The 18,354-nt window shown below is 36.1% G+C and overlaps 1 protein-coding gene across 6 annotated transcripts in view; it reads left to right on the top strand.

Moving 5' to 3' along the window:
- Positions 1–18,354, top strand: part of LOC124362406 (stress-activated protein kinase JNK) — a 136,075-nt gene that overhangs the window by 66,680 nt on the left and 51,041 nt on the right. For 4 of the 6 annotated variants that reach the window (XM_046816867.1, XM_046816865.1, XM_046816875.1 and 1 more), the window contains exon 2: positions 7,438–7,480. The exons of the other annotated variants lie outside the window; for them this stretch is intronic. The gene's annotated coding sequence lies outside the window, so the exon portion shown is untranslated. The remainder of the gene's footprint in view (positions 1–7,437; positions 7,481–18,354) is intronic. 6 annotated transcript variants of the gene reach the window in all.

Below are 18,354 nucleotides of genomic sequence, written 5' to 3'. Positions count from 1 at the left end.
AACGCCACATTCTCACTGAGTTCTTTGGAATTGTGTCTGTATAGCACAAGTAGAATATCATGATACAAAAACTATTTAAAATTCGTTCTTTTTCAGAATTATTTTATTGGTTGAAATTAAGTATGATTTTAATCTACTTGGGATACATTATTAATTTTGTGTTATAACGATTGTGCATGTTGCAGTTGCAATGCTTTTTGCCGCGCCGATTAAAAAAATAGATGTATGGTCTATTGACATCTAAAATAGTTATATCATTGTATTTTTGTAATTTAATTTACTTTATAACAACAAACTATTCATCTTATTGAAGTAATTAAGTAAATAAAATATTAAAAAATGGCTCGATTATATGTTTCAATGAATTGCTTGCAATTAAATTGTATTGAATATGTATTGTGAGATTCTTTCCCTTCTTTATTTGAAAAATAATTATTGATAAATAATCTTCATGTTTGAATTGTTATTGGGGATTGTTCGACTGTTCTCTTTTTTACTTCAGCACGTTATTGATAGTTTCACAAAACTGCTAGTATTTTTTCATAATTCAATATTTTAAAGTTTTATAAATTAACTTTGTCACCGAAAATGGAAATAAGAGATTAACATCGTAGTGTGTTACTCTGGACCATCGTTTTCCTCCTACATCGTTGTAATCTTGAAGTGAAAAAAGTTATCCGCATAACGAAAAATTTTCAAAGTTCATTTTTTAAAACTTTGTTGGATTGCGGTTCTTCATATTAACTTGGTATGTTCCCTAGATAAATTTAACTTATATTGGTAAATATCTGTAACTGTTTTTCAAACTGAATTTAAGTGCGAAGCCGCGGATAACTGCTAGTTATGAATAAAATACCAGTCATCACATTTAACTCCATAAAATTAAATATCTGACAACGCATCCCCCCAGCCGACGAACTGTCTGGCCAAAATATATGGCAATTCATAACAATTTATAATTCAAGAGAATTATATTAAATAACTCTCTGTAATTCATTGGTGAATTTTCATGTTCTGCTGGTATTTAATACTAATACTCTAAAATCTGCCACTTAAATAGTTTTTCTAGAGTTAGGATATTTTTATTATTTTATGTAGAAAACCGTTTAACCTTTCATTATAAGTTCTTTGTGTTGAAAATTATAATAAAATCACTATGTATATATATCTATATATAGATGTATGTATGTATATGTATCTGTATATAAGCACATAATTAGGAAACACATACTTCTCAAATTTATCCTGTGTAGCGTATAGCCCGGATTAAAAATATATTCCTGTTTCATCATAAAGCTCATTTTAGTTTGTCGATAAATCTAGAGAAAGATAAATAAAATTTATCGCAGCATAGTTGTATTATTAGGTAGGAATGATACGCCAGATAAATTGCAAATGGTGAATTGTTAACATTGCCAGAGCGGTGACACAATGTGATCGTCGAGAGTCCCGTTAATTATTCAATCCCTTGTTGTGTGCATACCTGGCTCGGCCTGGACCTCAACTGCAGTTGTAGCCGATGTAATTGCAGAGGACAGTCAGTAGTAACTGAGCCATTATGTGTTCAAACATGTCAATCCGCACTGCCCCGACCTGTACACTGTTTGTGTGCATACCTGGCTCGGCCTGGACCTCAGCTGCAGTTGTAGCCGATGTAATATTGCAGAGGACAGTCAGTAGTAACTGAGCCATTATGTGTTCAAACATGTCAATCCGACTGCCCCGACCTGTACACTGTTTGTGTGCATACCTGGCTCGGCCTGGACCTCAACTGCAGTTGTAGCCGATGTAATTGCAGAGGACAGTCAGTAGTAACTGAGCCATTATGTGTTCAAACATGTCAATCCGCACTGCCCCGACCTGTACACTGTTTGTGTGCATACCTGGCTCGGCCTGGACCTCAACTGCAGTTGTAGCCGATGTAATTGCAGAGGACAGTCAGTAGTAACTGAGCCATTATGTGTTCAAACATGTCAATCCGCACTGCCCCGACCTGTACACTGTTTGTGTGTATGCCTGGACCTCAGCTGCAGTTGTAGCCGATGTAATTGCAGAGGACAGTCAGTAGTAACTGAGCCATTATGTGTTCAAACATGTCAATCCGCACTACCCCGACCTGTACACGTTTGCGTGTATGCCTGGCACGGCCTGGACCTCAGCTGCAGTTGTAGCCGATGTAATTTCAGAGGACAGTCAGTAGTAACTGAGCCATTATGTGTTCAAACATGTCAATCCGCACTGCCCTGACCTGTACACTGTTTGCGTGTATGCCTGGACCTCAGCTGCAGTTGTAGCCGATGTAATTGCGGATGACAGTCAGTATAACTGAGCCATTATGTGTTCAAACATGTCTCAATCCGCACTACCCCGACCTGTACACGTTTGCGTGTATGCCTGGCACGGCCTGGACCTCAGCTGCAGTTGTAGCCGATGTAATTTCAGAAGACAGTCAGTAGTAACTGAGCCATTATGTGTTCAAACATGTCGATCCGCACTGTCCCGACCTGTACACTGTTTGTGTGCATACCTGGCTCGGCCTGGACCTCAACTGCAATTGAAGCCGATGTAATTGCGGAGGACAGTCAGTAGCAACTGAGCCATTATGTGTTCAAACATGTCAATCCGCACTACCAAACATGTCAATCCGCACTACCCCGACCTGTACACTGTTTGCGTGTATGCCTGGCACGGCCTGGACCTCAGCTGCAGTTGTAGCCGATGTAATTTCGGAGGACAGTCAATAGCAACTGAGCCATTATGTGTTCAAACTTGTCAATCCGCACTACCCGAGCTGTACACTGTTTGCGTGTATGCCTGGCACGGCCTGGACCTCAGCTGCAGTTGTAGCCGATGTAATTTCGGAGGACAGTCAGTAGCAACTGAGCCATTATGTGTTCAAACTTTTCAATCCGCACTACCCGAGCTGTACACTGTTTGCGTGTATGCCTGGCACGGCCTGGACCTCAGCTGCAGTTGTAGCCGATGTAATTTCGGAGGACAGTCAGTAGCAACTGAGCCATTATGTGTTCAAACTTGTCAATCCGCACTACTCCGACCTGTACACTGTTTGCGTGTATGCCTGGCACGGCCTGGACCTCAGCTGCAGTTGTAGCCGATGTAATTGCGGAGGACAGTCAGTAGTAACTGAGCCATTATGTGTTCTAACATGTCAATCGGCACTGCCCCGACCTGTACACTGTTTTTGTTTTATGTCATTTTCGTTTCTCCTCATTAACTGTATTTGGAACTAGTAGTGTAATTTATATCCATATATTGTATACACAACATATATATTTCACAGTTGAGCTGAAAAGTATTATCACGGTGTATCAACTTCAACGGTGTATGGAACCCTTGAAACAAATTTTATCCTACTATTATACTTTTTATCACAAAAAAATGGAAAGGCAATCAATGACTTAAAAACCAATTTCAAAACATATATGATATAACATTTGATTACCTAAACTATTAACTGTAGTTATTCTCACACAGCGTACCACCATAACCTTTTGATTAATATCCTATTTAAAGTGAGGTTATCCGAAGAATACAATATTTTGGAACCATGTATCTCAGTAAATATGCATTTTCCACCAAAAACACTAAAGAAAATTTTGTGTTTAAAATAGTGTGCTTTTTTCTAAATAACCTCTCACTAGCACTCCCGCATAACCATTGAATGGAGAAACGCCCTCCTTTACATCAAAATGGTCGCGATAGTCCGGCCTCTAGCGGCTACAGAGCGAACAAGTCCGCCAAAATAAGTAGTCACTTCAAAAAAAAGTTATCACTTATCGGCAGAAGTGTTTTTTTTCGCTGCGTTAGCTTTTGCTTTGTGTGATGATCTACGTTTCAGTTAGATTTTGTAAACAAAATCGGCCTATTACAAAATGGTCATCATGGGAAATATTTCTACATAACTTCTCTGAACATGACCATCAGAGCGATAACTATCCGTCGATCCTAAGTTTATATACAGGGTGTCACAGAACTCTCTACCAATCTTTGCATATATTATTTCTAGACTAAAGACTAGCCAAAATATCATATTCAAACTTTGGAAGTTTAAGTAACTTGGTAGCGAAATACTGGAGATAATGCGATTTTAGAAACACGAGTACTAAACTATATCATCTGTCATTATGTGACAGCACTGCTCGTTATCCACACATAAGCTGTTTCAGCGTTACAACATTACATTGTTGAACTATGGTTATTATATGCCTATTGTAGACAAGCTCTTCTATTTGTACATTGCTCAACTAATCTGCAGGTCACTATGAAAGTTATGTAACACGACCTTTTTTACTTTCGAAATATCAATTTATTTTTTATACGTTTACCTAGAATTTTGGGCCTAATATGTTCTTATGTTCTTGAACATGAGAGGATCCTATGCCTCGATCATATGAATTAAACTTTGGGCTGTATTTTTAATCCTATGTTTTACTCTTCCTTGTATTTCGGCACCTCTCGATTTGCAGTGTCGACTCCTTCATACAGTCAGTGGCGAAGGCGTGAAGTGAACCAGTGAATCGGAAAAATAGCGGTAGGTTAGATTGTGTCAAAGTTGGCGCGAGAGCAGGACTGCTGGTCGTAATTGGATCAGGATCGGGGAGAGGTTGACACTTGCGGTAATGGCTTCTGGATTGGATGTGCTCTCCACCTCGCATCGCTCATAGCCGCAGTAATTGGCTGAACTATGGAAATGGCGGATGGCAGCAGCCAGCATTGATTGGATTAGATTAAGGCTCCAAGTCTGTGTGAAATTGGTTTATCCGCCGGATTGGTGCGGTAACGTCCCGGAGATAAATCTGTTGTAATTGATAGTAACAAGGGTGTTCTGACTGACTCTTGAACATGCTCTTCGCTGACTTCAGACATTGCTTTACAGAATATATGTCAACTTATTGTATACCGTATTCAAATTTGATACAAACTTGATTTATTTATTTAGTTTAAGTATGTGTTCTCTTTTGTATTAGATGAACAAGCTTTGTAAAATTGTGTTTGGCGTTAATATTATAAATAAATAAATTTGAATTTTACAAGGGACTGGTCATCGTCTTTTACCTTATTGCCGTTGGGTCATTTAAATGCCACTTTTTAACTGAACTGGGATAATTCACTACAACACAGTCAGTGTTTTGGTACAATAATTAGTGTTTTTTTTTATTATTATTAAATGCATGTTTTAGAGTTAGAGGAATTGACACACAGCATGGTTGTTGTGTTTCCTGATTCATGCGTGTCAGAATGCTCTGGTGTGACTTTTTTGTATTAACTAGATTTTAGTTTGTGTTAGATTAGTTATTCAACCGGAGAAGTGATCAGATTGCAGATCTCTGAACGAAGTTTTACTTATTTTTGTATCACTTAACGGTGACGAATTTCCGGAAAATCCTATTTTCTTCAAAGCTAGAATATTATGAATGTTATTACACGTTAGTGCACCAATTCTTTCTAACTTTCCTTGATCTTATTTTTATAATATTTAATTCAACGATTATAATATCTATTAAGATATAATAGATATTTGCACGCACGTTTTCTGTAGAATACAAATATGTTTTGTAGTTTAAATTTCATCTCTTTTAAGTGTAAAGTGTGCAATGTTTAAGGCAATATAAGTGTTTTATGTATTCAATCTCAATAATTTAATAAGGATGTATTACTGTAAATGTAATGTAGCAGAAATTTGTATGGTTGTTGCACTTTTTAAAATGCTTTTTGGAAAGAACTATGTTCTGTTGTTTTCAATGCGTTGTATTATTATTATTATTATTATTATTATTATTATTATGTGACTAAATAAAATATCAGGAATACTGAACATTGAAAAAGTACTATTGAAACAAAATAGTTCTAGGGGGTTCCATGTTGAGGCTTCAATATTAAATTTGTCTAGATCCTCGTATTCCATTATCGATGCTTGCTTTAACCTTGGTCATAAATTCAATTATTGACTAATACACAGTTGATAACGTCAATATGCATTTAGAAGGGAAGCAAATTATCATATATTCGAAGTGCCGTTGGATATAATATTAACAACATTTTATAATAGGAAAAGTGATTTTTTCAGGATTAAATCAACATACATTTTTAAAGAACTTTAGAATAATTCGAAAGTGTTCCAATAAACTCATTTAAATAGTTTGCAGTGATGGCCGGGCACACCGTTGCCTATATGGACTGCTGTAGAATTGTGGTGGATGTAGGTAGGCCTGGGTCTCGAGTGCTGCCTGACTCTCTGGTGGCTGTGGTAATTGGATCAGGATTGGAGTTCGATTGACGTTAGTGGCGGATTGGACTTACAGTGCAGCTTGACCACTTATTGTGCTGTATCTACAGGATTGTTACCTAAGTGGACTGTGTTTCAGTGCGGATTGTGTGTTTTATGTTTCCTGTTACAGTACACGTACACTTATACAATGTGAAATTAAGTACGGTAACCTACGCTTACTTCGTATATTATTATGTTTCTGCATGGATGATATTATTTAAAATGGAACGTAACTTTTCCAGCTAGTATAAATCGGTTTCCATAGCTGATTGATTTATAAATTCAGAATCTCCTGTCTTTCTTTTTACAGGTCCTTTTAGTTTCTAGTGTTGTTGACTATTTTTTAATCTTCACTTGTTGCTATTCGTGAATTGACAAATAACTACAAAAGTCAATACAAAATATGACGTGCAGATAATTGGTGTAACCGAATTATGAATATAATTACGTAAGAGAGTAAATAAGTACAATATAATAATTACGAATCGGTATTTTAAAATGCGTAAACACGAACCAATTTTTTTTAGTTCATGGTAACGACAAGTATTTAGTACCCTATTTAAAAAGTAATATTCTTGGATTAAGAAAACCGTTGAACTTTTGTATCTTTGAAAAGCATAGTAAAGTAGTTGTGTACTAAAATCATAAATACTGTTAACTAGGTTACCAATGAATTACCAGTGCCAAAGATAGTTGACATTTTTAATTGGAGAGCAATAACAGGGGTTTCTGTGCTTATATTTTTATATTTTCAAATATATCGTGGCATATGTGATATAGTTACCTAAGTGTTAAGATTCTGAAAGCAATTTAAGTTATACAGATAAAAATTAGCTGTATTGTTTTATATATATATATATATATATATATATATATATATATATATATATATATATATATATATATATTACCCAAAAATGTATATTTTAATAAGTAAAAACTGTTACGAAATTCGTAATTAAGTGTTACGGTTACTATACCATTACACATAGTCTACATTAAAATAAATAAAAGATAATCTTGCATGATAAAACTATGTATTACGTTTGAAGTTTATTAAATTTAGCTCGTAAGGAACATAATTATAATAGTGTTCTATTATGTTAATAATCAAGTTTAGTAGTAATCTGATAAATGTATTTTTTCAGGACGGCTCTCTCGCACCCGTGCCCGCTGGTAGTCCCCGTCTTGGTGAGTACCGTACTTACTACACTGTGAGCGGGGAAAGTGGGGAATGCTGACAATGTCCGGTCTCTGTAACTCTTCCAGATCCGCTATCACATGGCGATTTATTGGCGGTCGCAACTTCCGCCGGTATGCCGCCTGCCTGCCGCGACCCAAACACCCTGACAGTGTACTCTCACTCGGAGTCAATTGTAGATTACAAATTTTACACCAGATTCGAAAACTTACTAAAAATATTGGTGAGGCCTGTATCACACGGCAACTCTACGAATGAACCATTGAGGACCATTGACTCTGTAGCGAACCATTGAGTGATACGGATTATCACACGGCAACGGCATAGAGACGGACACTTATCGGGCAACGTATCGTACAGTACAACATAATATTATATTTACTGCAGATATGTTGAAAATTAGACTAAAAAATTGGCTTTAATTTTTTTTAAAGCTTAACTTACATGTACGTATATATTTTAAAAAGGAAACAAATTGGTACAATTCAATAATTTGTGTAGTTTTAGGCTTAATATTTTTACATTAGGAATAATAGGATCCTGGAAATACACAGAGCAGATTTAAAACATTGTTTATACATAAAAAGTGTTTGAATAATTTTGCATAAAATTATATTTAGTTACATTGATTCAATCGTTTAGAATTGCAGATAACTTAGTATTGTAAAAATGGTGTTATCGTTTATATTGAAAACCACTGGTTTACAATAAAGTTGAAACAGTCTAATAGGGAAAATCAAATGTTACCCTAGTGTCACGTACAAGGTTTCAAATGGAATTAATTATGCATCTCGTCATGTTTGTGTCTATCCTGTGCAGGTGTCCTTAGCTCAGATCTGATTGACGTTTATGGTACACAATTTTTCCTTCGTTAAATCGGACGAGCCCAATGTATTCTGTTTTGTATCTTCCTTCGTTTTTCATCTACTAAAGCACAACTCATTTTCTTAGGTCTTTCCATTATTACACTGGCAAAACAATGAACCAAATCCAAACAGCCCGAACTCGCCAAACCGCTATTTGTTTCCCGTACACAATCGCCCGTGCTGCCGTGTGACAGGCATAGTCCTGGAAGCTCATTCTGGACCATGTGACATTCATACTTGTCATCCTAACGTGTAATATTAGTACCATGAGCATTTATTTTGTTTACAATCAAAACCCATACTGTGACTGGGCAGGGATGTAAAGAAATACGGGATGACCATTCAAAGATCTTCATTGTAAGTAGTGTATTTGCAGGGTTACGTATCCCGTTTAATTTTCTGGACACACAATACAGCACTCTGTAATAACTGCACTGCAAATCCCATTTATATGTTTTAGTTACAAAACCTTATCTTTTACATGTATATTTTATATTAGGCTACATAAGTTTTGTGTTAATGTGGTGCAATCGGATTTTATTTTGGGAAAATATTTTTGTGTCTTCACAGACCTTTAAGATAGCTTCTCTGAATACAGAAAAAGTAAAAATAATTTTTTATTATCATGTCACTCTACGAAATGTAGGTAATTTAGTAAATGTGTAATACCTTCATGAGTTTTACATCTTCAGGGAGTGAACATGTTTTTTATTCTTTCATGACGTAAGAAAATTGTTTTTACATAAAAAAAATAAAACTATATTTCTTTAATGTAAGTCTTCTGAAATTATAGCTTAAACAGCTACATTGTGGTCAATTGTTGTTTTTGCAGAAAAAACATTATTCTAACTGAAAACCGGTTGCAACATTTTAATGGAAACAAGTTTTAAATCTTATTCGTCTCGATATTTCAATGTACCTAATACACCTAGACGTTTCTTCTACACCATCATCGTAAATCTGGCTATTTATTGGATATTCCTAAATATATCATAAACTAAGTGAACGGTTTTTGTAATAAAATAGTTCGATTGTTAACATTTAATTTGGCTTTTTGATAGATTTACATTTTTTTTTTTTTTTTTCTTTTTCTATTCATGTTTACCTATATTGTAGTAGGGTGGGATGAAAAATGAAAATGGAAGCAGACACGAATTCTCGAATCGTCGAGTGTTTGTAGTAATATACTAGTAGGCTATAACTATGGCAAATGTACGCAATCAGGCTATCATTTCAGGTGGTACCTATTCAGCATTTAAACATAAAATAATACTAAGTCTGAAATACAAATATCAGTATTGTACGTTTAAATATTGTCTATGTATGATTTGAATTATTAATCTGATTACACACACACACACTTACTATAGTGTAATCCGGTGGTCGTAGTCGGAAAGAACAAAGTGAAACAAAATAAAGTCAACTAAAACAGCTGTATTTAACAACTTTGAAATGTAACATACAGAATGTTGCGTACAAATACACACTGGAAACCAACACCACATTGGCACCGTTACGTGTAACTTGCTTGATCTCGCTCGTGTACTTGGATAAATGGGTTAGAAATGGGTACTTGGTTATGGCGTAGAAGGACTGTGCCACGAAATACTGAAAAGCTCCAAAAATCGAGTTGAGCCCGGAGGGCTTGGGTGGCAAGAAGCTCCAATCTCTCTCATCCCCATCAGTTGACAACACTTTTCACTCGAGTTGCCACTTCATCTTTTAAATTTTACAATGTAAATTTGAATTTTTATTATATTTAAGTGGAGCAATTTGAGTATCTGACTGTCAAACGAAAACTTAATTATGTAATGTGTATTGTACATATTTGTTTAGATTCTTTTCAATTGTTATGAATTAAAATGTACTATGAAGACATCTGTTATTGTAAATTATAAAACTTTCAAAATGGTGTAGGTAACAGTTTATATTTTATTATTTATTAGTTAATTTATGTTAGATTAGGCATTACCTTGATGTAGTATCAGTCGCGAGTCGTCTGATCTCGTAATTTGGTTATCTCGCAAACGGATGGGCTATTTTAAGTGTGTCAATATAAACAATATGTCTATTCTCCCATTTTAACCCTCGCTAAAACTAGCACGACTAACAGTCAATTTCCTTCTTTGAGGAAATTCCACCATCGATTCCAAAAAAATCTAGGTTGCGTTATTACGTAGTTCAGATCGGTTCCTGTCAAATTCTGGCAGGATAACACAAATACTGTTCTATAATGTATTGTGTTTTTAAGTTGTTAATTATTCCAAATCCACTTTAAATGAGAAGATTGAGGTTACTGTATCAAGTGTTGTAATTTTAAGTACAACAACACTCCGTAGTCTACTTACTAAATGTTTAATTTACGTGCCATTATTTGTATTTTAGCAAACATTTCTGTGAAATGTCACTAAAACATTAAAAATACTGATTTATCTGACTTCCTGAAGAGATCACTTAGTTGACATGTTTAAAACCCATATACAAACATATTTGTTCTTTTTAAATCACTGTTTATTTATCAAGAAGATCAAATAATTGTGACCAATCATCCTTCCCACATGTTTGACTCACGATTGCGCTCGAATTTTCTCAATTGTAAACGCGATCCATTTATACTTCATCTGAGGGATGGCATACTAGATCGTCTTAGTCCAGTCGGACTCGGATGGCTATCCTAGCAGTAAGACTGGATCCTAGCTGTATAGACCACTGAATCTTTACCATCTCTGCATATTACCAACCCTCGGCGATTATAGGTCACTGAATCTATGTAATTTCTGCATATTACCAATCCTCGGCTATTATAAGCCACTAAATCTAAACCATCCCCGAATATAGTCATCCCTTGGCGAGTATAGGCCACAGAATCTAATCGAATTTGAAATCGATCTTTTTAACTCCTAGGGCTGAGTTCTTTGTATCTCGTGTAGGAATGTTATGGAGAGATAACCACACCACACCAAAAGCCATGGGACAAGTGTTAAAAATGCCACACAGTCATATTGGCACAGTCTGGCTATACGTGTTGGGTCTTTCGATAGTGATCCTTGTATCTCGTATTGTAGGTATACGTGGTCTTTGTCAGAAGAGAGTGCTAATAGCAACCAATACTCCATGAAAGCTGGTGTGCACGAATATCTGTGATTTAGATTTGCAATAATTATTATTCTAACCCCTTTTGTTGTCCAAATAATCTCATGTACTTAATGTTTGAATAACCAGCCCGAAAACTATCCTGTTGGTTGTGATGGTTAGGATACTGTATTGTGTAGTAAGTTGAGAGAAGGATTTCCTTTGGGCAATTCTTTTATCGTTTCATTAGGTTGCTATTAGCATGGATAATTAGTGGTACAAATTGATGACTAGTAAACTTTACCCCGGTCAACCAGTTGTATAGGCTACCAGCATAGCACGAAATCATATCAGTTAGAGCAACAACAACAGCTGATTGAGCTGATAGATGCTTGCTTTGAGTGTTCTAGCCTACTGCACATGCGCGCACCGACATTGTTGTTTAACAGTATCACAACTAGTCGTGTTTGGCTAAAAGGCTTGCATATACAGCAATGCCCCTCGACCCAGCTAAAACACAAAAGGTTGACGGAGTTGTAGGGTCCGGTGACCGCTGTTAACTAGTATAACTATTTTTAGTTGAACAACTGATATTCCACGGCTAATAGTGGCCTTGGAACGAAAACTGCTAAATATATTTAACCCTGTTCATGTAATTGTTGCAAATCAAACGTTGACCTGGGATATTCCATGGAACTTTGTGTATTCATTGTCCTTTAGGACAAAGTCATGGTAGTTAGGCTGTATGTATGTAAGTAAAACTATCCAAACCAAAAATCCAGATAAATTAATTAGTTTTCATTTGTTTTTTCGGAGCTGTGAGATACAGGAAAGTTACTTAACTCGTAAAATATTTGCAATTCAAGAAATGATTTGTCCCTCAGAACATTAGGATCTTGTTGTTCGCATACGAACTGTTTCTGGTTAATAATCTTAACCTATACTAGCAAGCCACGATTCGTTTATACATATTTTAGATATACGCCAAAATATTGTCCAGGTTAGCTTAGCAAGAGCAAGGGACGTCGAGAACACTTATAGGCTTATGAAGCACATTATCAGTCGTGTAGGAAGGGTTGAAGATACGTGCCTGTGCATGCATGCCTCTCGGGCCAGGAATGTACTAGCGTGCCGCGTGCGACGTGATGCGGTAGCGTGGCGAGCCGACTGGCCGGGTGAACGACTGTCTGTCTATTTATATCGATTACAAGTATCAACCCCTTCACCCCCCTCCCTCCACCCGACCCACACACCCCACGCCACCAGCGACTCGGTTAATTGCTCCTTACCTTAACCCTTCCTCATTCCCTTGGAGGTTAAAAACCTGAAGTGAGGAATGGCAATATGAATAAAGACTTTGTGCTGACATTGAATGCGAATACAATTATGATATTAAATTCATATTCATACATATAATTAATAAATCATTCATATACGTACATAAGAATTGTGATTCATTAAGATTTAACAGCTATTTTGGTAATATTGAACACGTTCGGCGAATGTGGAAGGTTTAGGAATAATTCTGAAAATATTGACCAGCATTGCTGTGAAAATAGTAAACTACAGGAAAAACTCAGTCCCGATATCGGTAGTGATAGAAAGGGAATTGCAAAATTCCTGAATACAGTATTGTTGACAATAATTAAGGTCTGAGAAAATTAGTTTTTTCGTTACCCAACTTTTGTTATTTTTTCAGCGATGTTCCGAGCTGTTAATTAGGGCAATCCGATAGTGTACACACAAGAGCATGCTGGAAACCACGTTATGGTTATTTCATCGCGTGTCTCTTTGAACCATACTGTGAGGTTTGCTCAGTTTATAAAGTCCTAAATCACAGAAAAATGCTGTGTTTTTAATCTGTGTTTTGTTTACTTCTTAATATTTAATGTTACAGTAGTTATGTTATACAATTTCAAACTTAATACGTACTGGAGGCAAGGGAAAATACTGAATTATATAAAATGTATATATTTAAATGAGTAGTTGTGAAGTGTCCATTAAACACCTTTAATAGTTAATACTTCCTTTAATCGAAGTTAAAATTGAGTTATTCATCGCTTAAACAAAAAAAAACTTTTCTTCCTATAAAGGTGCGTAGGGATAATATTTTTGCCAGACATATTATTGTTCGTGAAACTAAATATTTTTGGGAAATTAAATACTTACTGGACATTATTTTGATGTTTATCATAAAATGAAAGGTGGTCGCTGTGGATTCAGTGTTAGCGTAACTAAAATTGGGCCCGCCAGCATTTACAGCTTATGCAGTTGTTTCTGCCGTATACAGTTATCAGCCATCAGCGACATAGTTGGTGGTGGCAAAGCCAGTTATTAACAAGACGTTACGAAGTGGTGAAGACTTCAGCGCGGACTTGCCAGATAGTAGTTGCCTGCTCTTGAATTTCACTCAAGTGTCGGAACTTAGATTTAGAATTGCCTGTGACATTAATACAGTAGATACTGAAATTTTAAAACAGAATACAAATTTCAAAAACAATCAACTCTTCTCTTCCTGAGAATCCCTATATTAATTCCATGCAACAATATTTTGTAATATTAAACCCAACATCTTTGTTTTACATATTTTTGGGACCTATTCATATATTACAGTGCTATCTTCTATCCTCCTCTCTAGTGATTGTACTGCAAGGCTAGACAAGGTGGTCTTGGTGCATATTTGCTACTTAAAACTGAGAAATATTTTGAAGTTGTGGTGCAAAAATTTAAACGATGAAACGAACATTGAGTAAAATATCAACCCAAAAAAATGATGAATATCTAAGCTCAAGGAAAAACGGATCTAACCATATACGAGGAAATTAAGAAAAATAAGGAATGTTATGAGGTAAATGTTAAGAACCGTGAACAAGATCTAAAAACCACCACATTAAGCACAGTTTCCAAAAGGTAGCTGTGTATGTTTTAAAGGATATTTTAAAAGTATTAAATAAATATAATTTATTTTATGGAAACTAACTGCCAGGTCAATAGCGTTTATATGGGGCTGTAAAGCTTGATTATACTTTCAGCCTAATTAGTGAATTAGTAAGGGTTGAAAACGAAGGTAAACTCATAATGTCTGCTCTCCTAAAAATATGATAAAAGTGTATTGTCTTCACCAAGAACATCTGAAAAGGTTACTTACTGTATGCTCGAGAATCATCAATGACACGATTTTAATAATTACAACTTGCAGTTACAAATTTGCATGTTGTTTTGAATTAAATGTTACTTTAGAAATACATTTTTTGTGTCTATAGGCTTACAAAGTTAATCATGTCTGAACCATATTGTACATCTTAAAGATCACAGGTCAATAATCGAGAGGTGGGGATTAATCTTTAAATTGATGAAAACACATTTAAATAAAGAAGATTAATTGACCAATGCAAATGAAAGCCTTAGTATCATAAGTAATAGCTGCCGGAATGCTTTACAGCCAAACCCATAGCATTGCAAATTTAAGTTATTGTATTGACCGGAGGCTGAGCGTAGTAGTCAAACCCAGACGTCTCACTGAAGTTAGTAACTATATCTTGTATGATGTAACCTGTCTTCAGGACTCTGAACCCTCTGCTACCTGGGATTGGCCCGGGCCATTTCCCGGCATTCTCAGCCGCCCACAACTGTTTCCTTAATCGCTCACCTACTAACTTCCCCACTTTTTTTACCAGAACCATAATTTCCGAAATTTCATCAAATATTTGTTTAAAACTAGGGATATCCTCGTATTTATTTCTGTGACTTATATTTTAATCGCATTGTTAAGGAGTATGGGTTGAATATTAAAAATGTTATCCAGTAACATCATGTTTGGAGTTATTATTCTAACTCCATTAACTTGTAAGCTTTTCATAAATCACTTCTCGGAATCATATGGCCTCCCCGGGTCAGACTTCTGCTGCAGAAGTCCAATGTTCTCAGGTAACCGCGGTCCAGGAGACAGGTTACATCGTACAGACTATAGGACCAGTCAATAGAATTACGCTAGTGTTGTGTGTAGATCTGACAGTCACGTCGGGTCGCGCTGTATAATTGTTGTGGAATTTCTGTGTGTAATAGAATGCAGTTTTACATACCCTCATACAGACGCAACTCATTATACATTTACTAGTGTGTCTTTTGCATTTCCAGAAGAACGAGGCACAGGAGAAGAGTAAAAATAAGAAAGAATAAGGCGCTTGTACGCATCAAACTCGTGCCGCAAAACCTTCGCACCGCAACTCTTGTGACGGTTTTATCTGAACTGAAAGATGTATATGGTTCCCCGGAGAATTTTAGTGGTTTGGCAGTCGAGTGAGTTGTGCACCCCGACCGTACATCGTTAAGTGTTACATTATACAGTGAAACGCGACATTTCGTGACTGGAATCTGCTCTCTTATTCAGGTTTCATATTCAAACGTTCAAAGTTCAGCCAGATTAAAGGTTAACAAATCGAAAAAGTTGTAAGCCATTTATCGAAAAACAGTCATGTTTTGTGTTTTTATGTTTTTGGGTATTGGATGTCTGGTATATGATAGACATCTATCTTTTATGTTAAGTTGCATTTAGTCATGTCCATTACAAAGTTTCTAACTTTTAAGCAACTTTAAGACAACGGATACTGGTTCAAACTTCTTAGTCCATTTTCTCACATTTAACCCGCAGTCTCCTTTTTCCTCTTTAAGTAATACAACGTGATTAATAAACACAAAACAGCGGAATGACGGTGCTATTACAGCTTCCTCTGTATACTGCAGTACTACTTAGACATTGCCAGTCTCAGTTGCCGGTTAACTCGATTGTTTGCCACTTTTGTGGCTTGCAGTCGACTCGCCACCCACCTGAGAGCCGACACACCTCTTATCGCGATTGCCTCCTCCCACATCGGTGTCGAACAACTTGCACCTCTACATCCAGTATTGTTGTAACGTCCATCTTCTCTCCTGTCTTTTTATTTAAGCGATTAAAGTGTTTAATGCAACGATTTCGTTACAATCAGACTTATCTGTTTCGGCCCGTTTTTTTCTTCTTATCAGATGTTCCTGGGGAATCCAAGATTGACGATTGACGGGCCAAAACCTATCATGTTATTTTAATATTATTGAAGGATTGGTCAACATCTTATAATTTGGGTGTTACGATTAGAGGTACCGGTTTTTCTAGAGTGGACAAATATTCCGTAAAATTTTAAAATTGGTTTGGTTGAATTAAAATTGCTCTGTTATTGAATTCCACTCACAGCATTTTCGTGAAGGTAATATTCACAGATTTTCATATAACGTGCGTGGGGTTAGTATATCTCTATTTGGCGATGAATAACAATAATTAGCTTATTTAATTCCCTTCGCCTCAAACGAGCCGCGGTAAACTCCTCCTATACTGAATGTGTAGAGAATATATCAACCAAATAGACCCTAGATTAAATTTATCTTATTCACATTAAATTGTGACATTCGTATTAAAATGTTGGTATTAAAAATAAGATGGGAGCTAGCCAAATAATGAAGTGTAGGCTATGTGTCTAGTTAATAAGTTACTGTGATCTTGTTTTAAACTCTTGGATATGAAAGTTTTTGTAGTTGACTCTTTGGACTGAGTGCCGGCCAGTACTTATCTGTCCCTCGAGTCTGGTGGGTGCTGGCAACAACATGAAGCCATTAGCTCTTGCACCATAGATTACACTGTTCTCTTGCGAATAAGTTGTCGAGGCGATTTTAATATGCAAGAGTCCCATAGGCCTTTACAAAAGAAATGGGAAAAACTGCGAAAAAGCCACTGAATTGTGAAACCGCAGGCTTGAAACAACATTTCCAAGGGGAATTAAGAATTAACATACAACAGGAATTAATTAACATTGGTTACCAATACCAATGTTTTTTTGTTTATGTCCTTCTAATCTCCATTTTAGTTTGCTCAAATTCATGTGTAAAATTTTATTTAAAAACAAATAAGTTATTAGTATACTTTTTGTTGAAAACCCGGCTGATTGGACAAGGTTGGCTCACGCGGACCCACTTCGTCGCGCTAATGTCCCATAGTATTCATTTAAACTCCATTGATTTTGAAAATGTGTCGTGTAACATAGAGACTACTTTAAATTTTTCTGACTTCATTGTCATAACAATCCAGTAGACTTATATCTTAAAATAATTTCATAACTGTAAAAGCAGCACAATAATCGCCGTTTACGTGCATTTAGGTTAATTTGTATAAATATGGATCCGGTGCTAATTTTCTTTTCATTGTTAGTATTTAGTAGTTTCTAGTAAATAAACTATTATGGGCAAAAATAAAAAAGCTTTTATGATTCCATTTGCCTATGACAATGCATGGAGGATGTAAGCCTACCGTGAAGCGTAGCTGAGTTTAACAGTTGCCGCGGGAAGTTTGTTTGGCTGTGGGATATAATAAAAGTTGGCGGGGTTGCGAAGGCTCGTGGGTGAATTGGTGGTGGGAGGGGGTATCGAGCGGGTGAAGAGAGGGTAACTAGGCAACACACTGCGTCCATCCGCACCCTGTTATGGCCTCAATGGCACTGCTGTCGTCGTCGAGAATCCCCCAGTTTCGGGGAAATCTTGATACGAAATCCTTAAATATTAAAGTTATTAATCCTTATTTGTTTTTCTTATCTGGCACTTTCTTTAAAAGTTTATTATAAAGTAATATTTTACGCAATAAATATTTTTCACGCTTCACTGGAGGTGCTTGGTCTTTTATAATTAAATTTAAATATGAATAGACTATGTCTTGATTCTTTTTTTGTTGAACCAAGCAAATTATGTCCCTCTAAAATTCGATTTTGGTTTATTTGTTGGTAATAAATCTGGGTTTCTAAATGGCCGATTAAAGTTGAAATGTTGCTCGATTTCACCTTCCGCCTGTGAGTTTCTTCCAACAAAGTTGAAAAAATGAAGCTGTCGTAGGATGCTTCTGAAACTGA

Source organism: Homalodisca vitripennis, chromosome 5 (genome assembly GCF_021130785.1).
Source record: "Homalodisca vitripennis isolate AUS2020 chromosome 5, UT_GWSS_2.1, whole genome shotgun sequence".
Lineage (NCBI taxonomy): Eukaryota > Metazoa > Arthropoda > Insecta > Hemiptera > Cicadellidae > Homalodisca > Homalodisca vitripennis.
This window is presented reverse-complemented; position numbering and strand designations above follow the sequence as displayed.